Consider the following 21081-nt stretch of genomic DNA (forward strand, 5'->3'; position numbering starts at 1 on the left):
CGCACCTGCGAGGCAATTGGCGGCCCAGACTGCCAGGTCAGCCGCAGGCAGACCTTGCAGACCAGCTATTAGCGAACCTTAATTAACCAAGCAACCAACGAAGCAGATGATTGGGCAGCACCGCCATCGTCCGTTGCATTTACACAATATATTTCTCACGCATCAAGCTACAATGTTTGACTAATTAGATTACTTTCATTGATGTATACTTCGCAGTACGGGTGCTCCGGGGTGCCCATGAGAACTGGGGCGTTGCTTTTCCGTGGAGTTAAGTTTTTGCCAAAGCCATAGTTCAGCTTTCATGTCAGCGGCTTAAATGAGTCACAGCGCCTGCAGTAGCACCAGAAGAGCTACCCACAGGCTGTTAATTTACCGGGCTTTGTTAGCGGGAGACAAGGCTTGCATGAAGATGTTTCTGACGGAGATGCTCTGTCTGGAAGTGGTGACTCAGACTTTTCTAGAGGAGGTGGCTTTTTGGAGTTCCCGTCTGTGTGTTTATTTCCCGATGAAAATGGCAGAGTTTTCCAGAAGTCTTTACGTTGGTGCTTTGGCGGACTTAATTTCACGAAATGTCGCCGTTGGGCTCTCTGGCTTTTGTGAAAAGGCGTAGCGGGACTACTAGTTTCCCGTTTCGTTCGTAAAAGTTCGAACTCAGAGGCACGAGCGTTTCAATTTTCTATTTGAACAGAGGTGGGTGGGGGAGGGGGAGTGCAAGCACGATGTAGGATTCACCTGCAAGGGCATGTGGAACGGGCAACCAAGCCAGCGAATAAAATACTCAACTTAGAAAATCACAATTTTTTCGCTACACTTTCTATTCAAGACAAAATACAGCAACGCTGACCTCTTAAAACAGCTTAGAAAGCAGCCGTCGTAATACAATATAGTTATTATTGTACTTCCGAGGGACAAATAGCTCTTAATCAATCATCTATAACTCTTGATGACCCTCTTACTTAACACGGGTAAGCAAATACGCCAACGCAGTGTGATACACGTATGTGACGTTCCCCAATACGTCTGGAAATCCACGTTTTTTTTTTTATTTTGAGCGGAAACTCATACTCTACATTTTATCTATGACCACGTCTCGTGCGATTCGAAAGGCCGCAAATTGCACTGGTAACTCATCGATAAAGATCTAAATCGCGATCGCGATTGGCCAGAGCCCGTGCACAGGCAACTGCTGATACCAGTATCATTAAGGTGTTGGGCTGCTGAGCACGAGGTCGCGCGATCGAATCCCGGCCACGGAGGCCGCATTTCGATGGGGGCGATATGCGAAAACACCCGTGTGCTTAGATTTAGGTGCACGTTAAAGAACCCCAGGTGGTCCAAATTTCCGGAGTCCTCCACTACGGCGTGCCGCATAATCAGAAAGTGGTTTTGGCACGTAAAACCCCAAATATTATTATTATTATTAAGTGCGGAAATGTATATATCGGAAAGACCGGCCGATGCCTCAACGATTGGGGGGGGGGGGGGGGGACATGAGCGCTCTGTAGCTAACAAAGCTTCTTTTCATTTGCCTATGCGTTGTAGGTCCTGTATCTGTGAGCCAATTCTTTCCGGTATATGAATTCTAGGCAGGAGGCATAACGAATTAGGGAGGCATATCATAATACAAAGAAAGTGCCTGTATTAGCGATACGTCGGCTGTTTTGCGTAGCTAAGAAAGGTGTTTTCAGAAATGATGCTGTAATTTGCACGCTTCTTGAGAGGATGCTTCGGTAGGCTTGATGGGCAGTGTGCTTGCGCCATCCTGGTCTGCTGTGTACTTTAGTAGGCGTACACTGAATAACACTAAGGATCCCACAACGCTTGTATTCGTAGTGTCAGTCCGTGTTTGTGTCTTTCCGTAGCCCCGTTTGGAGGAATGATACCAGTATCCCCACAGAATAAATTTCATCCGCATAAATTTTCAAGACGCTGTACTTAAGCTCTCGCATTGACTAGAAGACACTGCTTTAAACACGGAACAAGGCAATAAACATCACCACAGTAGCTTTAAAACTTCTTATATTTTGCCAACAGCGCAAATGAGTAATTGACTTCATACAACATGCAAGCGGCAGAAAAGATTATTTGATGGTAACAATATGGCACTACACTCACGTCATCGGCAGCAACGTACAAAACCATATACACAAATCTAAGAGAATTCAACGCTAGATAAACATCGTGTTTGTTCAATGTGTATAGCTTGTGCAACAGCAAACCTCAAAACTACGTATATCGACTTTGGGAGCAGGGTAAAAGGCTGTGTTGTGAGGAGAAGATATGTGCAATGATGGGTACTTTCCCTGCCTTGTAACTTGTGCAGAAACAAAAGTTTCTGTAGTTGCCCTGAGGGGAAATTGGTACGGATAATACAGCAGAGGACACACGGGAGTGTGCGAAAAGGAAAGTAACTTTTGTTTTTGTTTTTTTGCTGAAGGAGCCCTTGCTAATGTGAAGAGGGCACGAATTGTCGACTCGATGAGCGCAGGCTATCGTCGAATGTCGCCGAGGCCTGACCGGACCCTCTATCCCCTTTGGATAATGTTGCAAATGACTGTCAAATACCTAATGTTTGCCCCTAATCGCAGCATGTGGTGGCACGCTGTGGCGTCGCCACTTCGAGATGCATTCGGCCACCGCAGAACATTAAGGCAGTCTGCTACGCGCTCGAGTATCACTTCCGAAAACACTTACGTAAACACGTAAAGGTGTCGTGGAGTCAAATTTAGCTATAATTTACGTGCTTTGAATAGGCGACATTTTACACAGCACTTCTCGCCTCCACATGGTGTCACCGCCCACTCTGTTACCTCCAGGACCGCGTCCTTCTGTTTGGCCCAGCCACATTAACATGCATATGCACTCTTCCGTTTCCTTCTATGAAGGTGAAAAGAAGCAGGGTCAGCTATATCAGCCACCAAGTTTGTGAACCAAGGTGCCTTCCCGAAGTTGAGAGAAAAGGTGAGGATGAGAGAACATGCCGGGCCATTCCCAGGGACTTTCCTCCATTCTCTCTAGACGTTGGCTGCTGATTTTACTGCCCGGTTCGAATCGCTGACCTGTGGACCAGTGATTCACAGCAAACCACAGCACAGCCTGTGGCGCACCACTCAGCCTGCGTCATCATTTCCGACTTGTGAGCACATGTATTCGCCCATGCAAAATTTTGGCATTGAAATATTTCTTCTTTGCATTTATGGGCTCCTGCTCAGTCTAAATGAAGGAAATTTAGAAACAGTGCACTTCGTCGAGATTAGGCGTCTTCGAATGCAGCATCTGACGGCAGTTTGTTTGTTAGAAGAGTAAAATTATAATGAGCACCTTTGCTTGTTTCTTTTTTCGTTCAAGCTATTATTGTTCCATACAATTTTGACAAACGCACACACACAAACCACATCTGCATTATATACGTGCAACTAGGCTTCTACTACGTTCTATTGTGTGTGTCGCGGGCACTTCCTTCTAAATTTATGAGAGATTCATCTTGTACGTGTGTCGCATTTGTAATTAGTGTGCATCCATAACAATCACTGGGTACTACAACTCTTCCTGCGCTACATAAAATGGCAATAATGAAATTCCTTGCTTGAAGCTAATGACAAGAACACTGGGAGATGTATAAGCTGCACCTACTTTTTAATGATGCATTCGTCGTATCTACCAATAATCAGTAGCTAAGGTCAAGCAGGCTGTTTCTCTCCTACCAATGTGATCTGCTTCGAAGAACCGCGAGCCCGGTACCCCAGCGTCACTTTTTCTTTCTGCCCATACTACCTCCCTTTCTCCTAGTTAGCCGAGGAGCCACTCTTCTCAGTAATAATCTGTCTCATTAAACAATGTCGTCGTTCCAAGTCTACTGCGGCGCTGTTTACATCTTGAGCATTAGCTGAGGCTGCACTGGCGTCGAAATATCCCGCCCCAGAACCTCAGTGAATATGTTTTTTTTTTCACTCGTGAGCTTGGTACGACGAAATCCGGTCAAACTCCCGAAAAACATTCGCAATTGTTCTGGTCTTTACGCGCATTAAACACGACTGAAACACACATGTTTTATTAGGTGCCTTCTGCTACAGTCCAAATAACAGCTGAAGTGAAGCTTTTGAACATTGAATTATCGTCACAATTGATTATTCGTATTTTTGTATACGCAAGCACAGCCAGCCAGGATCCAAAAAACGAGAAGCACACAATTTTGAAATGAGTTCAACTCACCATTGTGTACGTTTGTATGTTCCGCAGACCCCAGGGGCCTCAGGTTTTGGAGAGACAACTAACAGTTCGCCTCTACGAGGCACGACGGATTATATGTCTTTGTTCCAGCGCCTTATATTTGACCACCGCTGCCACAACTATATCTCATTCAAAAATGTGGAAAAAAGATAAAAGAGAGTGAGAAGGGGAAGGAACAGAAGTCTGTAGATGTGGGTCGTGGCTCCTGCAGCCGTGGAGCTTTATATTATTTATGGCCACTTTATTGCCTTACTTTGGCGAATGCGAACAAAACGTAGGGCCTGCGCGAGCAGCGGAATGCTTTCGGCAATGGGCTGTGCGGCACGCCGTGTTCTGATTTCCTCCATTGTGCGGACATGTACACAAAGCACGTCTAACAAAAAAAAATAACGAAATGCGGCCATTTATTGCTGTCATGTTTGCGGCTGGCAAGTTCTATCGAACTCTTCCTCTTCTTTTATCTCTTTTCTTTCCTCCACCTCTCCTCCCCTCCAGCTGACGCTAACAGGTGGTGAGCTGTCGACATTCTGCACACAAAAGTACAAATAAGACACACTCTTTAGGCTTTCGCATTGTTCCTCTCTTGGCGATCTTGCACACGGGACTTTCATGCCTTTTGGTGCACGTCGTGTCTACGCTCGTCGGTATATAGGTTACGTGCGTGTTTATGTAGCGGCGACGAAGCGCGTGACCGCCGAACGAACACATTCTGGAAACCTGCCGCAAGCTTCCTTTCTAAAGTTCGTTTTGCTTTCGGTGCTCCCTGCCTGTTGCTCTGATACGCAAGGTCCCTCTCGCTCGCTTCTCTGTCGCCTAGTGCAACCGGCTAATCTTAGCCATGCTCCTAGGTTTTGTCAAAGGCGCGCCGCTCCCACATGACTGTAATTAGCTCTGCCTTGAACTGTCAGAAAAAAAAGCAACGCGTTCCTAATGGATTACCTTTCCACCCACCTACATTCACAGCATTTACTAAAGAGCAGATAAATATCGGCACGTCTGGACGATCCTACAGACGTGCCCTGATATGAATGAATGCACGCTGAAGAAAGCGTCTCGAAATCTTTTTTGCGCCTTCATTTCTTGTCTTTCACTCTCTCAATGCGCTATTCACACGGTCCCAACAGGAAGAGAAACAATTCTAGCACCTCTCGTGTCGGTGCGACGAGCCTGCACACAAAGTGGCTGTGTGATTGGCCGGGCCCTGCTCACACGAACCAAAAAACTTGCAGCACAATGGCTGCTGCAGTTAACAGAACGAGTGTAGCTAGTTCCTTCCGGTCGTTTTGAGGTACTGTCGGCATGCCAAAAGGATACTTCACTATGCAAGTCATTAAACAGGCTTGTAGTTACGGTTTCGACTACACGCATGAAGTTATAGGGGCAGAATTCGCTCAAAGGCGCCCCCCATTTCTTCGTGTAATGCTGGCGGTGAATGAGTCGGAGATTACTGATCTCTAATCAGCCTCCTTTTATCCACTGCAAACTTAATGAATGTTTTATTATACGCTGGTGTGCATTCTTAAATTGCTAATGGAGCCTCATTAGGCTCCCTGAAACCTCGTTTGCAAATGCTGATTAAATCCTTGAGATTTTTCCATCAACATACTTGCTCAACGAAAAGCTAAGCAACTAAATTATTTAGTGGCTTTGATGTCATCTACAGGTATGTAGTACATAATACAAAGTAACAACAAGCGAATAACCTTAAGCGTGTAGGCAAATGCGTGGATCGATTCTGGACATTAACTGAATTCATTTGACGCAGTATAGAAGAATAGTGAACCTTCTCCAACGGGAATAAGAAGGACAAGAAGAACTGCGTCTAATTGAAGCCTTTCAACAGCTTGTTTTGAAAGAGTCAAGCAGGCAAAGCTAACAGCAGGCAAAGCTAACAAAAATAACGCTTGTGTACGTTATTTGTACGACTTCATAGGCGTGCTTATTCGCACTGGGGTACTCTTTTTTCTGATCTTTTTTTAAAGCTACAGCTGCATACGAACACTTATCTTGGCTTTATTCGGGGGGACGGGAGGGGGGATGGCTTCAAGGTAATGTGAAACTCCTCATTTGACTGTTTGACTACTTCTGAGCCTACGTATCAGCAAAGTGAATAGTAAACTGGCTGGTAGCCAGACTTGTGCGCGTTAGAGAAAAAAGGTAGCCAATTGCGGTTACTACATTCAGAAATGCAATTGATTACAATTACCAGTTACTGCCCGATGAATATAATTGAAGGATTGCTCAAAAGTAATCGATTACATTTACGTTAGGTGCTTTCGAACTCTTTATAACATTGCACAGGACGTAGCAGCGCGTGTATTGGTCTCGGAAGTTATAGAGTGGTTTTTGTTTCTTCCGTGATGATTACTTACATGTAAGACGCAGTATCATTTTCTAGTCATTCAATACAAAATACTCTCTCTTCTTTAGCAGACATTTTTCCAGAACTCCAACGCTTCGTCAAAATTCTGCATGCTGACAGTATGCTGACTCTGCGAACAGCACGGGGATAAGTGTGCACGATCCCAGTGCGTGCACTGCGCAAGGTTTGCGATTCTGCCCCATCTTGGCTAAGATATATTTTCTTCATGTACTTTCCTATCGGAAATGCGCTGACAGAGAGACCTCTTTGTCTTCACCATCACTGCAGTTAATATTCTCCTGTAATACTGTTGCTTATGTTCTCAGCGCACTCTGGTAGAACGGGAGGATTGTCCAACAGCATGGCGTGTTTTTCTTTTTCTTTTCTTCAGAAGATGGAAGGAGACGAGATGACGTGATGTACAGCCCCCGAAAGGAGGCGGAGACAAATGGCGAGTCAACTCGAAACTGGGCCGTTTTTCTGGCTTGAGAAAAGCTTATGTCCAGGCGGTTTCTCGTGTGTCATTGCATACACCGGCGTGCATCAGGAGAAAAAGAAAGTAGAGTGAGCCCAGAGCCTCACGCTGGTTTGCCCTTTCATGCGTTTTCACTGCTGGCTGCATCGAGACAACTATAAGATTGAATATGAGTTCAGGCTGACAAAGATACCGAACACACGACGATAGTGCAGTGCCTATGGCATTGTACTGCTGAGCTCGAGGTAATGGGCTCCATCCCTGCAGCGGCCACCGCATTTCGATGGGGGTCGAATAAAAAAAAAGCTTGGGCTCCAATGGACGCTGTGGAGGTAGTTGGACAACGATGCTGTAAACGACACTTCGAACGATTACCCATTGCGACCTGGCTTGAAATCATACGCATGGTGATATTCACATGCACCATACCTAATTATTAGCCGAAGACGTTTCAACAACGCCTTGTGACTGGGCTTGCGCCACTTCTTCGTCCACCTGCGAAAAGTGGACGAGAGACAAACGAAATGCACTTAACCTCAAACCATGGTCGATCACACCCGAAGGCAACTAAATTCAAGTTCTGCGTCGGGAACTTCCTTCTTAAATTGAGAATTTGCACCCTTGAAAGGATTGATTGATTGTACCTTCGTCGCTTGGCCGCGTATTTGGCTTCACGAGGTTCACACGCATCCTGCCGCGCTTGGCGCTTGCGCTGAGCGTTCTGGACACGATGTTCATCCGTGGCACGAGCACGACGCCCTTGTTCACATTGTCGTCACTGTTCTCTTCATCGCTCCTCGTATGCTTCAGGAGTCTTCACTATACGTGGCTTTCTCATAGCACTGTCACAACACAAATGCAATGCCCTCTCTATAATATGTAATGTAGTGACGTCATATCCTGTGTTGCGAACTGTGCTGTCACAATCTTTCACTTTAGTTTATAGGGGTATTGACGTCACGCCCCCTGTGACAAGCGGGTGTCTTATCAATCATTCTGTGCTTCCCCTTGTTAACTGCCGCCTTATCATCAATCATGTTGACATGAGACGTGTTTTATGCTTTGCTTTATCGGAACGGCCTATGTGGTATGCACTGTATGTGTGACTCGAAAGGATAAGCAGACGTTTCGCTTCAATATTACCCTAAGAATGCACTATCCTCGGGATCGGCCCACGAAAGAAGCTATTTTTGCCCATGGATGCGTCAAATCCATTGGGGGGTAGAGTTATACAGCTTCGATGTAACACTACTATACCGTGATGTTAAAAACTTCAGGTGGTCAAAATTAATCTGGAGTATTCCCCTACGACGTGCCTCAAAGCCAGGTCGTGATTTTTCCATGTAAAAATCCAGAATTTAATTCTAAACTATCGTTATTAGTAGAAGGGCAGCGGATTGGGCGAGTTGGTGTTCCAACGTAACAATAAAATTCAAACAGCGCTAGACGACAGGACCAGAAAGAGGAGGAGACAAACACGGCGCTGAACTTACAACTTGCAGTTGTAAGTGCTTGCAACTTACAGTTGTAAGTTCAGCGCCGTGTTTGTCTCCTCCTCTTTCTGGCCCTGTCGTCTAGCGCTGTTTGAATTTTATCGTTATTAGTATTTAGTGATAAGAACAAGACACTAGGTTACGTTCATAACCCATGCTTCCAGTATGCTACAGAGCAGGGGCCAATTAGACGCTGTTTACTTTGACCAATTTGAAGCATTTGGTGGATTTTGCCATGAACTCCTCACTACAATGCTTACGCAAATAGGCATACCTTCTTCCATCGTGGCCCTTATATCTATTTACCAAAGCTATAGACGGGGCTTCGTTGGTATTAATGGACCATGCTCTTTTAGCTATGAGATCACCAGCGCAGTTCCTCAAAGGATCTGCTCTGGACCCTCTTCTCATCCTGCTGTTGTTAACTTACATTTTGTCAGTAATTCAACATTCTTCATTACTTCTATATGAGGACGACTTAAAGCTATAACGAAGACTGTGAAAAGTGTTCATTACTGCACTGACCGAAAATACATTTTCTCTCTCTCAAATTGATGCAGAAACAAATTACATCTAAATGCTTCAAAAATATGGTTTATAGTTACACGCGGGAAACATATCATGTGCAATTTACGTACGCCCTTCAGGATACTCCATTGCCCATGGTTTGCCCACGTGTATTTCTACAAAGCGCTGTGGTTCTCTTCACACGTTACATAGGCGAAACAAACTGCCCTTCGCGCTTTTGGAGGTCTTTTTCCTATATTGTAAGACTTGTAATTTCCTGTTGCCTCTCTAAATTTGTATTCTTTTGTGTGCCTACCACTGCTGCAGTATGCTTCTGTAGTTTTAGGCACACCGTGCAAATTTGATTGTGACCTTATTGAATGCTTCCAGAATAATATGATATCTATTTCCAAGTACGGCTTTTGCTGATCGGGTGACCATATATTCTAGCCTTCTCAAATATACCTATACTCATGCCTCTCGAATCAAGACGTAATAAATAAGACTTTTTGTTCCTCTATTGTGTGGTCCATGATATTAGATTGCCCAAAGCTTCTTGATGATGTCCAATTTTTCTCACCGCAAAAGTGTACCAAGCAGCATCCCGCGTTTTCGGCGCGGCCTTTTGCATTAATGACTGTCCTTTGGCTCGGCTCCAAAAATATGCAATATATATTCTGCTTGCATTGAAATATATAAGAATTCATTTCGTGATTTTCGTATAACTGTAGATAATGGCGTTATATGATTGCCTCCCTTATACGCCCTCCTCTTCGTATTTTGTGTCCTTGTTTGTTTCTCTCTCCCACATTGTTTTGTCTACCACGTTATTTGTGTTCACAGTACTTTTTGTAAGGCGTATTACATTTAAGTGCACCAGTGCGAAGGCTCCATAGCTGTTCCTGGTCACTGTAATAGACATTTGAGTGATCGAATATTATTATTGCGTAAGAAAGGTGGGAGACAAATTGATGTGAGTTCAGTTTCGCCTCACGCGATTCGCATAGGCCGCGCCGAGTCGTCAGGGCTTCCCGGCGGCCGACGACTAGGCGCTCATATATGCCAATCGCGTGCGGCGAAACTGAGCGCAAACTGAACGTGCGCTTTGAACAGCTATCACCGATCGCACTGCAGATCAGTTGGTAGTAGCGCAAGTGAGTAACGATGATTATTGCGCTCACATATGCGAGAACTGATTACGACACGAGAGAGCAAGAGAGGCGGGTGCCCGTTTTTGCCGTGATAACTAAAGAAATCAGCGAATGTCGCGGCATCCTTTCTAAAATTTGCGTTCGCAAATACGACGCCACTCTTTAAATATCTTCTACAAACAAGCAACAACAACTGCCCCATTTTGGGAAACTGAAGGACCCTTCCAAGCAGAGGTGTCAATATGCGGCGACGAACGCTTGCAGTACCGAAGTGGCCGTTGTACTACGCATCGCGCCCTTCTGCGCGGTGAAACGTTGTGCGACGTCAACAGCAGTATCACTGGCTTTGAAGTCAAATCTAGAAATTAAAAGACGAGGTAATGTATTCTGCAGACGAAATAAAAGGAGCAAAGCCCACGAGCATGTCGCACTGAGTGAGCGTTTACGCGACGGCCAATGCTAAACATTTGACCTAAAGTGAGGTTGTGGCGAGGGTCTAGTGCGCAGCTTATCTGTCGTAATGTTGCAGTGTCTGAACAGGAGCTCTGTCGCGTTAAATATCCTCTTTCTTTTTACCCTCCTCGGGACTATTATTGAAGCTTTAAGCTCATTTCCTTTAGGCATTAACGATATTCTCTGGAAAACTCGCCGTCTCTTCGCCAATGCCTTTTTGACGTTCGTTTTCTGCTCGCGGTCTCCAAAAAACACGTGTATATTTCTTATAGGTTTTCCTCTGTTTGCGCCATAGCCAGGCAAAAGGAGTCTCTTCGAGGCGAATTCAGCGCAGACTGTGGAAGCGGCCAGAGAAAACAGTGAAACTGCAACAGTCGCGCTCTCCCTGTCAGCAAAGGAGGGACGGCAGTCAGCCAGCGCCCATGGAACCACGAGGCAGAACGAAGAAGCCAAGAAAACAACGACGACAAAAGATTTCTAGCCAAGAATGTGGAACATGAGGCATAAGGGAAACTTAGGCCAACTGGGAAGGCTGTAAAATGGCGTGGGCTTTGAGCCGACTTCAGCCATGCGGGAACAGGGAGGGTGAGAAGGCACTGATGGGTTGAGCCTTTGGAAACTTCTTTGTTTGGGGCTTGTTGCCCTGATGCTTAGGAACGAAGACAAATAAAACAAGAACAGCAAACAAAGGTAAAGGAAGTTTCTGCAATGTGCGCGACGCCCTGGCAAGGAGAGTCGTAAGCATTCAAGAGGAGGAGCTCGAAAGCCGCTTGCTTCGCAATAACGGAACGCCGCAAGAGAAGTGAGAGAGTGAGTCGAGCCTCGAAGTGGCAGCACGCGGACTCGGATGTATATTTTTTTTACACTTCATTGTTTAAATGCTGATGAGACTCTCTGGAGCAGGAAGCTTGAGCAAAAACACCTTTTTTAGAAAGTTTTTCTTTCACGTTAGATAACACGCATGATTCCAGTAAACAAATATACATGTCAGAACATGACGACGTGAACTGACGTATTTTGAAGTACATTCTTTCAAACATTGCTTAATAAACACTGATTGGTTCAAAACATCTCTGCAAGACACAATGAAATATACAGCGCTTAGAATTGATGTGAAGCAGTGCGAAACAGGTATAGACGTTGCGATCCTGTTTTCAGCGTTAATTGTACAAATGACCAGGCATGCGCAAAGTATTACGCGCTTGATTCAGCTCTCAGCATGCGGAAAATTTATAAGCACGTCATGTGAAATGTCTTCCTTAATTACTTCCTTGCCGTGCAAAGAACGACGGAGAATCTCGTGTCGACAACACGCAGGTCAGGCTAATGCGCTGCCATTCGTTGTATGTTGCCGAAAGTCGGTATAATTAGACAATGCAACATATCAGCACCACATTCCGTCAACGACCAAATCCTTGAAAACAATGTCCTTGCTGCATCTCCAGTCACGCGACGAGACTACTTCGAAATCATGCCGACCAGCGCCGCTTAGCGTGAAATCGCATTCATCGAATGTCGGCTGCAGTGTGCGCTCAGGTCTGTGCGCGTCGCGCGTTCTCCGGTGAATCGGTTGATGAGGTCATATATATTGTGAGATACTCTCCGTTAATGAGTTCCAGCAATATGCATTGCTTGCAGTATGCTTTCATGGCCGGAGCACGCATTAGGCTCTCGCCCATCCCATTCATCAGGCCGCATTGTAGGCAGCTGGCGGACCAGCTCTCCATACAAAGTGCTGGGGCTGTAGCTGCGGGCCTACAGCAGAGCGCTGCAGAACACGTTTCCTTGTCGCGAAGCTGCAATCACGGACTTCGTTGAAGCACTCCGCTCGGCATTCGTGTTCCGTTACGCATTGTTCGGAAAGTGTTAATCTTGCCGTGTTTAGTTCGGAGTACGCGTGACGCATGGGGAGTGGTTGTTCAAACGGACCGGCTATCGCGTGGTGCCATCGTCCTGAATATTTCCCTTGTTTGCAGTAGGCGTCCCAGAATATCGCTTTGCGAAGCTACCATAGGTTCTATTCTTTTGGCGAGCAAGATGCGCTTTCGTGTTTCCTTTTCCCACATTTCTGTGAAAAGTACAAGCTTGGTAAGTTTCTTGATGTTTTGAGAACATTAGCGCCAATCTTAAGTTACATCTTCGGTGACACTAGACAAAATGCACGATGAAATCTCAGGGATTTGGGAAGAAATAATTCGGTTGTCTCCCACGGTTTCTCGTCATGGCCAGTGAAAAGCTACACCCATACAAAGCGAACTAGAAACATCGGCGATCATCAAACTTCAGCGAATTCCGGCCAATGCCTAGAACACACTAACTAAGGGAACAACGTATACAATTCGGGTCCTTCCAATTGTAGATGATGCGCTCAAAAGAAAATTCGAGGGTGAGCGAGCATGCACCTGCTGATGAGGCGGGAATTGCTTTACTAAAGTCGAGGCTGGAACTAATACGAAACCTACAATAACCATGTAGGCCTCCCCTTGCTTAGACAAAACAAGCACACGAAAAACAAAAGCACCATCTCGTGCTCTAGCAAGACTAAATAACAACTTTAGCCGCTCGTTTTGCAAGTCTATTATGCGATCCTTAGCAAGAGCTCAAGCAGGAAACCAACTAGTCTTTCCTTCGAATACGGTTTTTCATACATCTGCTGAAATTGTGGCAAAGTGCGCCTGCGTGGCACTTAGCACTGACCGCAGCGCAGTAATGCACCGAAAATTTGAACGACGCAAGAACTCTTGTTCTTTTACTATATTGACAAAATCAAGGCCAGAGCCCTTGCCACGCTTTTCGCATACGTGACAACTGCGAAAAGCCACTTTGGTCGCGCTGTGTAATTGTGTCGGTCGCGTGGAAAGATTTTCGCTTCGCTACTCGGCCAAAGTTGTTTAATTTAACGCCGCCTACTTTTCGTTGCACTCGCACATCCGTACGCGAGATTTCTCGCCAGGGACGCTAAGTCCTCTCAATTCGAAAAGTACAAGTGAAAGCCAACCACCAGTAGCACATTATACGACGAAGATATTTGAAATTTGCATTTACAAAAAAAAAAACATAATGCATAGAAAAGAGCAATGAGTTCGCTACTCCAGGTTCTCAGGCGAAGAAAAAATGTTATTGTAATAAAGCAGCGGTGATATATCCTTTGCAATTGTGTATTGGCTAGTGGCGCCGTCGCAAAGAATTGTCATTTTTGACCGAAACGACCTCCGTTTACGCTCGACTACATCTCGACTGCGCGTGCGGAGTCATAATATCGCGTCGAAAATAACAATAAAAACTGGTTCGTGGCGAGAAGTGCAGAGATCACGCAGGGTGAAACAAAGAATGGTGGCAGAAACAAAATAAATGAGGAGGCGGGCAGCCGGAAGAATGCAATTCACGGACCGTGAAATTTTTGCTAAGCATCTTATGCCTCTCGCCTGGCGTCTTCCTTGTGGCCCGAGCAGAAGGAGGGGAGGGGGGCGGGAGGAGAGCTGCCTCTGCGTCCTCTTTGCACAGTGATATCTTTTTCCGCGACAAACGGCCTCGTCGCCGCAGGGCGCTGTCATTGTTGCCAGATGCGGCCTCTCTTCGATGTGCCGTACACATTTTTGACGTTATTTCTTTCACCCCCAGTGGCTCGCCAAAAAAGCGAAGCTAAAGAGATGCGTAGCGAAAGGAGGACGCAGCTGATAGATGAAACACTACAGGCAATACAACCAAACGTCGACCAAACATAGACAAACATGGAGAAACATAGCCAAACTTTAGCCAAACGTGTCCAAACGTAGGCCAAACGTATAGAAGCTCGTATAGAAACGAGACGAAGCCCCCCAAAAGAATACTATCGAGACGTCTCTTTGTTTCCCTGCCTGTCTCACTGTCTCTTGAAAAGGCACATTCCCCTCTCAGCCTCCTTCCTCATTCATTCAGTATCGTTCGTCGACGTCTTCAGGGCCTTGTCGGTGGCACGACCGTCCGACCGGACGGTGAAACGCCAACGGTGGGCGGCGGCTATGGCGTCGAAGATATCCATCGACATTCCGAGCATTTTTGGCGGCAATCGAGCCAGAAAACAAGGCGTTTCTCATAAAAACGTTCCCTGGAGAAGGCGGTCGGAGACCCGACGGACGCACTTAGCGCGCTTGTTTGTTTGTGCACGGTGCCGAGGTAGAACACCACGCTGAACGGAGGTCGGTAAGTTGGTGGGAGAATGAGAATGGGGAAGGCAAGCATCTGGTGTGGCAGCATGTGTAGACCGTTTTGCAGCTACATTCTTTCCCTACCACCAGCTCTTTGCCCCGAACGTCGCGGCAATTGTCCCGCAATCTATATGGCTTCTCCTTCAGCAGCCACTCGCTTCCCACGTTGCAGTATCACGGCATGCGTAGTGGTGAGACTGGCCTGCGCGTCTACCCACCTTTTTCTTGGACTGCCAGGACTCCCTCACTGGTTGTAAATACGTATAACTAGTTTTGCATAGCGGCGTATCGCTTATTCTTTTCAGCATGTCCTGGTCGCACCAGACGCCTTTGTTGTAACTTGAGCTCGGAGCTTATGCAGCACAGTCTGAGGTGTTGGAATGCATTGTCCGTATAGGTATGCCTTTTCGTTTTTCCTCATGCTGAAAGTAACATTCCTGCCTTCGTCCCATTTGGCTCTCAGGGACACCGCCTTTTTCTTATCATTATTTTTCTTGAGGTTCCTGCAGCTGGTAGACAAGCGTGACTAACAATTGCGCGACAATTCTTGGTATAGGCACAAACGAAAAAGTTCAGGAGAAAAAAAAAACAGAGAATGAGCAAGATTAAACAAAATAAACGCTGGAGAACTTGCCATGCGTTCGCAGGGTTCATACTGTCTAATTCCGTAGTGGTGTTTATTTGTCCCGGCGCTTCCCCAGAAATTAAGATATTCACGTTTCGTGCACCGAACTACATTTCGTGCTGTGGGTAACCATGTGCTGGGAGAACGTGATTTGTTGCCTATGACCAACTTTGAACCCAAGTATTAACTCCGGAGTATCAATATTTATTTCAGTATTCGCGCTGAAAACGAAGAAACATGAAAATTTCCTTATCTTGTGAGTAATACAAATGAAGAAATTACAAACTTTGGTAGCAAAGCGGTATGCAACTCCTCAGATCGTCTACTTACGCACACTTACCCAAGAAAAGTTATAATGTTTAAAATGGGCGAAACCTCAGCTTAGTCGCATCCTAGATTAAGAGGTATACTTGTTAAATTCCTACAGCTTTTCTAAGGAGGAGTGTACAGAGCAACAATGACTACGCGGAACAAGAAAATGGCAACAAGGAAAACATTACCAGAAGCTGACGCTTTGCAGGGTGCCCCACGTAACAATACTGAGTGCTCACTTAAACGACAACAATACTTGTAAATGACAACACGCACGTGACCATTAAAATTTGCCAGGGTTTCTGAAGAGCACTCCTTGTCACACAAACTTCATCGGAGACAAACAGGAACAAAGGCGCCCGAGTGCGAGCGAGGGCACTGACTTTCTAGCCTCTCCTACATCACTGCGATGAATCGCTTCGGGATGCTAACAATGCTTCCCCTTGGACAGACCTACGGCGACAACAAGGCGAGACACGTTTCGCGGATGGGATGTTGTTTGGTGGTTCACTGTCGCTGTCACGGACGATGGGAGCAAGAAATTCTTGGTAAAGGCTGTTTTACGCCGTTCGCTCACGGATTCCTGGAACCGCCACGGTCAACCAAGACGTGCCAGTTTGAGTTAACCGTGACAATCCCTGTCAACGAAGCCCCTCTCCTTATTTTGTGTTCAGGGAACAAAGGTGCAAGACTGCATATGTGCATCCTCGCTCTCAAGGCTAGAGACCTCAAGGCAGGTCACACCTTCCTCCGTTTGGAGGAAGGTGTGACCGCAGATTTTCCTGACCTAGCGATCTAGGGAAGACCAAAGGGATTTAAGCGGACTGCACCAAAGGGATTTAAGCGCACTGCTGAAAGGTATACTAGCGTGCTCTGATGTGTGCTCGCCAGAAAGATGTAGTCTACTGACCTGTAGCTCATGCTACAAGGAAGATTACTGCGCTCCGTGGTCCGGCCAGTACCATACCACTTGTTCTATGTACATAAGTTTGTAGTTCCAATGTAAGCAAACCCCCTGTTCCGCTCTTCAACCTCTCGACCTCGTACTCTTCACGAAAGACGCAACCATCGTCGAGTCACTCGGGCGACGGCGCGGGCCCGCTTAGCCTCCGTGTGACGCCCCGGTAGCCTAGGCCAGCTACCCGTTACAAGACGCACGGGTGGCGTAGACTAGAGAGCTACCCTCTGTGTGACGCCTGGCTCCTAGGCCACGACCACCAGCTCCTACACATTTAATAATGCTATTTCGATTTTCATCAAGTTATCATGGCCTGTTCAGCGCCTCGTTTAGTAACATGGAAAACGAAAGGGCGCCAGGAATAAGGAAAAGGGAAAAAAATTTGGTTATCGGGGTGGGGAATCGACGTCCCTTAAGCCAGAAATGTCGCGCTTGGTTGCTTGCCTGCTTTCTTTCTTACACAAACTAGGAACAATAGAGGACCTGTTGGACGAGGGAGAGTGTCAGATTAAGAAGAACCGAGTATTTGTTGCGGCTCAGTTCCGCAACGTACTCCCACCGTAGTGGTCACCCTGATTTCTTATTTGACTGCACGTAATACAGGAAGCCACAGGCAATTTCGTCTGACCACTTTTAACACAGTTCACACACTATTAGGCCACAGAGCTGTGAACACAAGCAGCTCTACATATCTTCTGCCAGCTCCATTCATCTCTTCGCTGTTGGTCATTCCTTTGTCTGCCGCTGGAAGCTTTTTTTTGGTAACTTTTACGCATGGAACGAGGGCAGCTTCCTTACAAGACCCGTCTTTTCGTCCACAGCACCGTAAGCTAAGTTGTAAAGCAATGGGAAAAAGAAATAGAAAGGGCGTAGCAGGTCGTTAAAGAATAAGAAAGAACCACGGTACTGAAGATCGCCAGAGGAAGAAAGAAAAAAAGAAAGCGGTCTGTGGATCGATGGTCCCGAATTCGAACTGTACTCTGACAAATCCCTGCGGTGTCGACCCCGACGAAAGTTTTCGCTCTGCATCACCCGAGGTTTTCGTTAGGATTCGATGGCCGAACGTAGCCGAGAGCAGAACAAGTAGACAACGGCCGAGGCAACAAGACAGCCATTTACGAATTGCGAAACATCTCTTACAAGAAAGACGTATGACGTCGCTGCTGCGATGGTAGGAAAGGAAGAAAAGTGGTAAGAAGGCAACGCAAACGATGTGTAGGAAAAGGAGAGGGGCGAAGGAAAGGGAACGGCGAAGCGAAACAGACTGCGCTGTCGATATATACGCGCCCGCAAGTAGTTATTCGGCCCTTTTCTGTAGCTCACCGCCAAACTCCTCTTTCTGAGTTTGCTGACTGAATAGTCGAACCTTGACAAAAATAAAGGATTGTACAAAGTACGATGTGGAATTGCCATATGGCCCTATGGAATTGCAGTGTCTTTTACTTCCCGCGCTTTCATTTGGTTTCGTTTCAAACCTTCCTCTCTTTATAGCACCTTCCTACGGATCTACGGGACTAAAGATCTACGGGACTCACGACTGCGGCTCTCCTGCCTGCACGTGCGGCCTCATTGCGCCTCCCCCTGAGCACCACTGCGCCTGCGCTGGCTGGCTTGAAAGGGGTATAAAAGGAAACACTGATGCACTCGGTCAACTTGTGAGAAGCTGTCGCTGGAATTAGGACATCTTTTGAATATCTATCTACCTTTCCACTTTAGTGCTGACGACTACGTGGTTCCTGCTGTCACCGTCTTGCGCAGCCTTCTTCCGCGTGCAGGTGCATTCCTGTCTGCACGTGCCGTCTAACTGCGCTTCCCCCTGGGAGCCACTGCGCCTGGGTTGCCTGGCCTCAGGGTGACAAAAAGTATCTACGGGACTCACGACTGCGGCTCTCCTGCCTGCACGTGCTGCCTCATTGCGCCTCTCCCTGAGCACCATTGCGCCTGCGCTGCCTAGCTTGAAAGGGGTATAAAAGGAAACATTGAGGCACTCGGTCCCCTTGTGAGCAGCAGTCGCTGGAATTAGGACATCTATTGAATATCTATCTACCTTTCCACTGCAGGTTGGTTTTTTTTACGTTATTTCTTCCCATTTTGTGCTTCTGCCTGTGACTGCTGCTTACTAGTGTTTCTTTTGTTATTGCCTGTGCTATATAACATGCCTTGAAATGCTGAACTGGCAAAAAAATTGAGCAACTTGAATCACTCCTTAATGACAAACTTGAGAACCTCGTTGATGAACTTGCTTCTGAAATTGCAAAACAGCTTGATGACCAGGGTCTTGCTAGCCTTACATCTCTGGCTGACAGTGGGCGTCACATGAGTTACCAGTACGATAAAATGCAGACAACTGTCAATGAATCGCTAAATTCAAACAAAGATTTGACCCAGCAGGGGCGTCTGCGTCAGCAGGCGTTTGGTGTGTTGCGACACCACGTACCTGAGCACACGAGGGTTGGACCCTTCCGCGTGTAACCGTGCGCGGCTTAGCCGTGTCCGGGGAAAAGGGGATTCTAGGGGTTGGGCCAATGCTGAGTGTCAGGACCTCTAAGGCCACTCGGCGGAGGCAACACATCCCTTTGGCCTCTGCTTCACGTAGACGGCACCCACGGACTGACCCACCCGGGGGAAATTGGTAGTTGCCGTTTCCTGTCTCTCTCTCCTTCGACCCTTCGTCTTTCTCTCACTTTCGAACTTTCCTGTCTTCTTCTCATTTCTGAATTTCTGATCCTTCTGGCAGCTAGGGTTAACCTTGTGTGAAATAACCAAGCTTGGTTATATCATATTTGGTTATAGAGGTTGTGTACAGCGGGCGTTGGCAGGCCTTGCTTATTTACAAGGCCTGTCACGTCCCCTTGTTGGGCTCCGCGGTGGGCGGCTGGCACCACCGCCGAAATTACTCCAATTTTTTATGGCTTTTTCTTTCGCCAGGCTTCCTGATCGCCCTCTCACAAAAAGAGGGCGCACCGAAGAATGTTTCAAGTTCTTTAATAAGCCCACTGAAATATTTCCACGTTTCCACGTGATTCACAGCGAATGCTCCGACAAGACCGTAAGAACTGTATCACCTTTCGTTTTCGAAAAACGCCTGAGACCCTAGGTGCAGGATACAAAGTCACGAAAATTGCCAGTGGTGACATTCTACTTGAAGACCGTGATAAAGCTCAGCATGAAAATCTGCAAAAATTCATCTCGTTTGGCGACACCTAAATCTCTGTAAGTCCTCATCGTTCATTCAATAGCCCACGAGGGGGAGTATCAGATCAGGACCTGCTAGAACTGACTGAGACAGAGCTCCTAGAAGGCTGGAAAGAGCCACATGTTACGAATGTGCAGTGAATTAAGATCCGACGTGACAAGGAAATTCCGACAAAACACCTCATACTTACCTTTTGTACGAGCACACTCCCTGAACACATCGAAACCGGCTACATGAAAATAAATGTAAGACCGTACATTCCAAAACCTCGACGCTGCTTTAAGTGCCAAATATTGGGTCACGGCTCTCAGAGCTACAGGGGCCGTACCACCTGGGCAAAGTGTGCATCACATGAGCACCCTGCAGATAACTGCAATTATCCATCCCACTGCGCAAATTGTGATGGTGAACACCCGGCATATTCTCGCTCTTGTCCCTTATGGAAGAAAGAAAAAGAAATTATCAGGCTCAAAGTAAAAAAAAATATTTCCTTCAAAGAAGCTCGAAAACGCCTCTCATTTGTGGGGCCTTCTTTCTCCGACGTGGCACGGCGGGGGCAGTGCCACAACTGTTCTCGGCGGCCATTAGGACCACGCAAAGTGGACCGACGGTAGCACCACTCGCCCCCACTACGGGATGAGCTAGTGCTGTTCTGCAAGCCAGCAATAGCCAGCAGTCCACCGGACCTACAGGCTCCACGACTTCTAGGGCCTCTGTTTGCACAAAGAAGCCCGAAACACCCGCGAACGTACACTGCAAGCGAGCATCCAGCGCCTCTGTCGAGGCGATGGATACATCAAGTGTATCGGCCTCTCAGACGTCGAAGGATCGGCGAAGCTCTCAGGAGCTGCCCAAAAAAGGCAAATCCCGCATCACAGGGCCTGGCAAGGTTCCTGTGCGATAACATAGTTTTCCTCTCTTGAACACACATCACCATACACTTTCACTATGGATACACAAATATTATATTGGAATGTCAGGGGTCTTCTTCACAGTCTAGATGATGACAAGGAACTCCTACATAAATGTAATTCAAAGGTGGTGTGTGCTCAAGAGACGCATCTGAAAAGCGCACAAACAAACTTTCTTCGTAACTACGCCATCTTCAGAAAAGACCGTGACGAGGCTAACG

Source organism: Dermacentor variabilis, chromosome 5 (assembly GCF_050947875.1).
Source record: "Dermacentor variabilis isolate Ectoservices chromosome 5, ASM5094787v1, whole genome shotgun sequence".
NCBI lineage: Eukaryota > Metazoa > Arthropoda > Arachnida > Ixodida > Ixodidae > Dermacentor > Dermacentor variabilis.